This window comes from Electrophorus electricus, chromosome 26 (assembly GCF_041902795.1).
Source record: "Electrophorus electricus isolate QZ-2024a chromosome 26, ASM4190279v1, whole genome shotgun sequence".
NCBI classification, from domain to species: Eukaryota; Metazoa; Chordata; class Actinopteri; order Gymnotiformes; family Gymnotidae; genus Electrophorus; species Electrophorus electricus.
The window spans coordinates 12,502,501-12,508,250 of record NC_137522.1 but is presented as its reverse complement, the minus strand read 5'-3'; positions in this window follow the sequence as shown (position 1 = coordinate 12,508,250).

The following is a 5,750-nucleotide window of genomic DNA, read 5'->3' as shown; positions in this document are numbered from 1 at the left end:
GGCCTGCTGAGAGCTGAATGAGCTCATGCTTTACCCGAGCTTGACGTTCTTGAACTCCCCAAAACACACACACACACACACACACACATTCACATACACACACAAACACACACACCTGCCAGCACTCGCATTCTCCACTCTCCCCATAGCCTTGCTATTAAGCACTGTGAAACACCATTGATTCCCTCCTTGGCTTGAAAAAACACCAGTGGCAATTAGAGAGCATCACGCTGAGCATCCCCTGGGCACTCGTTGCCATTCAGGGTCCGACAGGGCCAGCAGACCCTGGTGTAGCCAGTGGCCGCCGTCCACCCCGACCACTGCTTTGATTAATGCTAATTTTTCCGTTTACCACAGAGCTGTAATCCTGCTAACTAATTGCCCGCTCGTTACGAGGCTAGGCGTGGTCTGCACCCTCCATCTCTCTGGCCTTTGTTACCTTTGCGTTTGCTGGGGCCCTCCCTTGTACCCATTCATGTATCACCTCAGTGGGCCGGCCCCGAAAGCCAGGCTCCTTCGGCGGGAATTGCTCGGGTAATCCATGATATGGAGAGCAAGCACAGGGTTATTCATCCAATGAGTAGTTAGCGACACGGGTAACAATCACAGCAGGACAATTAGCAAAAGGGTTGTTTTGTAGAAGCCCATTGGCCACAGCAGTTTGAAAGAAAAGGGGGGGGGGGGGGGGTTTGAAGATCGGAGTCTTGGAAAAAGTGTGAGGCCAAAAATCTTTGGATAAAGTCTAACATCTATCTGGATTTAAAGTTTGGTCTGATTGAACTTTGACATGAGATGGATAGACAGTGATGAGAGAGTTGTTGTACGCTGCTGTGTTTGACTGTAGCCACATCACTGGTCACGTCATGCCAGAGAGCACATTTAATTTTCAGCTGAATTCGACCGAATTGACAAAAGCCACAGACAGGCAATAACGAAGAGGAGCGGTTGGTGGGGTGGGGGGGGCGAGGGGAGTCAGTGTATGTGAGCAAGTGGGAGAGAAGTGGCCAAAGGAAATAAGACAATAGACCAGGAAGCCTGTGAATGACACAGAAGCCTGTGATAAGAACACGCAGCAGAGAGAGAGAGAGAGAGAGAGAGAGAGAGAGAGAGAGAGAGGGAGAGAGAGAGAGAGAGAGGGAGAGAGAGAGAGAGAGAGAGGGAGAGAGAGAGAGAGAGAGGGAGAGAGGGAGAGAGAGAGAGAGGGAGAGAGAGAGAGAGAGAGAGGGAGAGAGAGAGAGAGAGAGAGAGAGAGAGAGAGAGAGAGGGAGAGGGAGAGAGAGAGAGAGAGAGAGGGAGAGAGAGAGAGAGAGAGAGAGAGAGAGAGAGAGAGAGAGAGAGAGAGAGAGAGAGAGGGAGAGAGAGAGAGAGAGGGAGAGAGAGAGAGAGAGAGAGAGAGAGAGAGAGAGGGAGAGAGAGAGAGAGAGAGAAGAGAGAGAGAGAGAGAGAGAGAGAGAGAGAGAGAGAGAGAGAGAGAGAGAGGAAACAGCAGTGCTGAAGGGGCTCCAAGCTGTTTTACCGATCTCCACATGAATATCTCCCCTTTAAAAAAAACAACCCAAAATGCTCGCCTATAATTTGTAGTCTAATAGCAGTGCCTAGGGCGATAATATGGTAACGGCCTCGCTGTCGTCTGGGGTAGGGAGAAGTGACTTTTCTCTTGAGCTGAGCGGCCTGCCCCGTCCTACTGAGAGTGCTTTGATTACTGAGCCCTGCTAATCCTGGACACACACATCAGACGCTGGACAGGAGCTTTCATTTGAGTGACTTGAACAAAAAGAACAGATGTAATGGTTTTGCAGCCAATAATTAATATATCTGGCTCCCTTTCAGCTACCAAAGACAAACTTAAAGGAGTACTGAAGGCCCAATGTCATAGCTGAAACGAAGGAATATTAAATTTAAATGAATCACTTGACAACTTGGGATGCTAGTCTTCTTCTGAACTTTTGTTTTGGTGCACGTGATCATCCTTCCATGGTTTATTTGCTTAAACCTGTTCATGCACACACACACACCCCCCCACACACACAAGCACCCACAGTCCAATTTAATTAACCACACATTCCCGTGCATGAGAAATCCGTTTGTTTGAGCATGTTATGTTGCTATCTTTAAAAAATGAACATCCAGCCAAGAGGTGACATCTGTTTCGAGTTGGAGAGGAACGGGCCGCGGTAATGCAATTAGAAAATGCTCTGACGTTTTATCCCGATGACTCGAGGGAAGGGAATGGGACCCTCTGATTAAGCCGATGTTGAACCTCGGCCAGCACTGATCATACCGCGGACATGCCTCATGATAACACACCGTCACAGTACAACCGACACGCAAGTCTCAGTGGACCCACTCAGGCCTCCAGAGATACGTCATAACCAGGGGTGCGTGAATCAGCTGTTAGAGGATCCGTCGTTTAATAAGTGTGAACATACAATAAAGACAAAACAGCAATTTACCCAATACGGTCATATATGTTGATATGTCGTTCAGACAGATCTGGCATGTCTGTTTGAAAGGCACTTAATGAGGTAGTAACTGGGTTGTTACAGGAGTGTGCTCCATATCTGTTGAAGAATACATGGAGCACAACATCCAGAGTCCCCACCATCTCCATGTGTACCAGCCAGAGAATCCAAACCACACTGGCCAGCAGCTCCAAGTCCCATGATGAGCAAGTATGCTGAGTATATCCTCCAGTACAGCTTCATTAAGGAAGCCCATTAACTACAGAATAGATTTTTGGGGCTCGGGCATAATTTTCCTTTAACTTGAAGTTTATTACAGGCCTTGAGATCAGCCATCACTATTCACAACAAATTAGCTGCCACTGAATTTAGGCCTATATTTCTTAGTTATAAACAACCAGCACACCCAGACACTAGCGGCTATTATGTCCTGTGCATAAAGTCCTAAACAAATTAAGCCACTGACTTTCCAGGGTGATTAATCGATGTTTATAGTACAAATATAAAAAGTGAACAGAGATTAAATAAATAAATGACATTACAGACATCCTAAAGGTTGAGTGTCCTTGAGTGTTATAAATCTTTTATTTATGCGTTAAACTCAATGTCTGCATGTTCTATTTCTACCAGCATTAGTGGCTGATAAGCAAACACCTTTAGTCAGCAAGTTTTGTATCATGTCATACAGGGACACCTGTAGGAATGTATGAACCTGCCCTGCCCTGTGCCAACTATGTTTGTTAATATATGTGTTGGTGTGTGTGTGTGTATATAATTAGAAATAGAATTTTTTTTAAGCACCAAGCTCCCTCCCCCTTGTCTGTCTGCTGCAAAGTTTTGCGGCTATTTAATTTGCCATTCTGAGCGTTCTGATGTTTGTATTCTCTTGCCAGGTTCCTGACCCTGTTTCTGTTTATTCACCATGAGGTTTGCCTGCCCTGTTTCGTCTATCAGAACTATCGACCCATGCCTGTTTTCTGGATTACTGTCGCTGGACTTGAGTTTTGGATTTGTTCGCTGTTCAATAAAATCCGTATACATATAAACACACACACACACACACACATTTTTGCTGAGGATTCCCTGAAATGTTGAAAGTTGTAAAGTGGTTGTGTGGGTAAATTGGTAAGGGGAATTAATCATCATTTTAAATCCCAGATTAACCACCCCAAATCACTCCACCATGTATGATCTATATTGTTAACGAGACATGCTGCAGCTGGCTTCTTCTTGACAGGGTGGAGGCTGTGATTGATGGTGAATGTATTCATGAAGTCTTTATGGTGTATCAGACAGTGTTTATCCCCAGCGCGTGTGTATGAGGGAGTGGGTGATGTAATACAGAAGGTGCGATGGGTGTGTGTGTGCAGGAGTGCCTCACCCAAGGTACGTGGCTAGCTGTGACTTTCACACCATATGTAGCTGTGAGCCCGTGTCCCGTCAGCACTGAGGGAGGTGGAGCATGTGTGTGCGGGTGGAGGAGAGGAGCGGCAGAGATGGGGGCCCTGTGCAAGGCGCGAAACCCAACGCCCTGTGTGGCTCCTGCATTATTCACGGGGCCTCTCGCGGTTTGGTCTCGGGATCATCTCGCGCACTGAAACCCAACTCTCCTCCTGCACTGCTCCCTCGAGAGAATCCAAGTTCACTGTCACACTGCTTCTCAGGGAAGGAGTGTGTGAGTGAGGGAGAGAAAGAAAGAGAAGGAGAGAGAGAGATGTGGGAGCAGACAGCAGCATGCAGTGCGCGTCTCCACTGAAGACAGACTTTGCTCACCTCCTGTTAATCGTTCCTTAATAGTAACGTAAAAAAGGAAACTGATCGACTCCCAGCTGTTTACGTTATATAATTGAAGATTAAAATGCAAAAGATGCAAAACCCGTCACAAGCTTTCTACACACTCCTGTATCCAGGTTTCAGCGGAAAATATTCCTTGTACACTATAAATTGATTCAGTTGCTGTGTCATAAATAAATGTCACCAGATTTCGTGTTGTTATTTTCTTATACAGACATATTACTGTAATATTTTTGTGGTTAAGTGCACTGTATGAACAGTGTATGAAGACAGTGTTAATTACACAAAGGGTTTTAAAGGAGTGAAAGGGCTAGCTAAGGTTAAGGTATTGACTTGTAATCGTTGCTGGTTCAAGCTCCACCACTGCCAAGTTGCCACTGTTGGGCCCCTGAGCAAGACCCTTAACCCTCAATTGCTCAAGTTGTACTCAGTCATAATGGTACGTCGCTTTGAATAAAAGGGTCAGATATATGTACATGAAGTATGAGCACAATATGCCAGCTAAAGGGAGAGAGTAAAAGATGGAGGGTTGGCAAGAGAGAGAAAGCAAGAGAAAAATGTGTATATATATATAGAGAGAGAGAGGTGGGGAGGGGTCAGTGTAGTTCAGTCTTCCTTCAGCAGCCAGACATTTGGCTTCAGCAAACAAACCACAAAGTGGCTGGATTAGTCCAAACACCTCTTAAAGCTCCTTACACACTGCCCTCTTGATATCTGTCTGCTCTGCCACAACAGAGCAGTCACACGTACCTACTGCAGGTCAGCACGGACGTGTTCTCTGTGGCAGGCGTGTGATGACTGCATGTGGAGAAAGGAAGAGGCACAGACACACGGGCACAGCATCAGCATCTTTATTTCTCTCTTTTTCAGTTGTTGTTGTTGCATAGGAAATGCACAGCTCGCTTCCAGTAACTCAGTGAATGAACGTGGTCACACTAATGGGCAGAGAGAGAGAGAGAGAGAGAGAGAGGGAGAGAGAGTGAGAGAGCGAGGGGGAGAGAGACAAAGAGAGAGAGGGAGAGAGAGAGAGAGGGAGCGGGAGAGAGAGAGCGAGGGAGAGAGAGAGAGAGAGAGAGAGAGAGAGCGAGGGGGAGAGAGGGATAGGGAGAGAGAGAGAGGGAGAGAGAGAGCGAGAGAGCGAGGGGGAGAGAGACAAAGAGAGAGAGAGGGAGAGAGAGAAAGGGAGAGGGAGAGAGAGAGAGGGAGAGAGAGAGAGCGAGGGAGAGAGAGAGAGAGATAGAAAGAGAGAGAGAGAGAGAGAGAGAGAGAGATGGCACTACATAGACTGAATGGACGGCAGACAAGTAAAAGGTTAAAACACACAAGATATTAGCTTGGGGTCCATATGTGTCATGTGACTCACGCTTTTAAAAAAATACATCTAGGCTCCCTCAAGTCTGTAGGTTCATTAGGATGTAACAGGCAGAACCAACCCCAGATTACATCACCCCTGCAACAGAAAGCTGTATACATATGACCCAAGGACAGACGTGG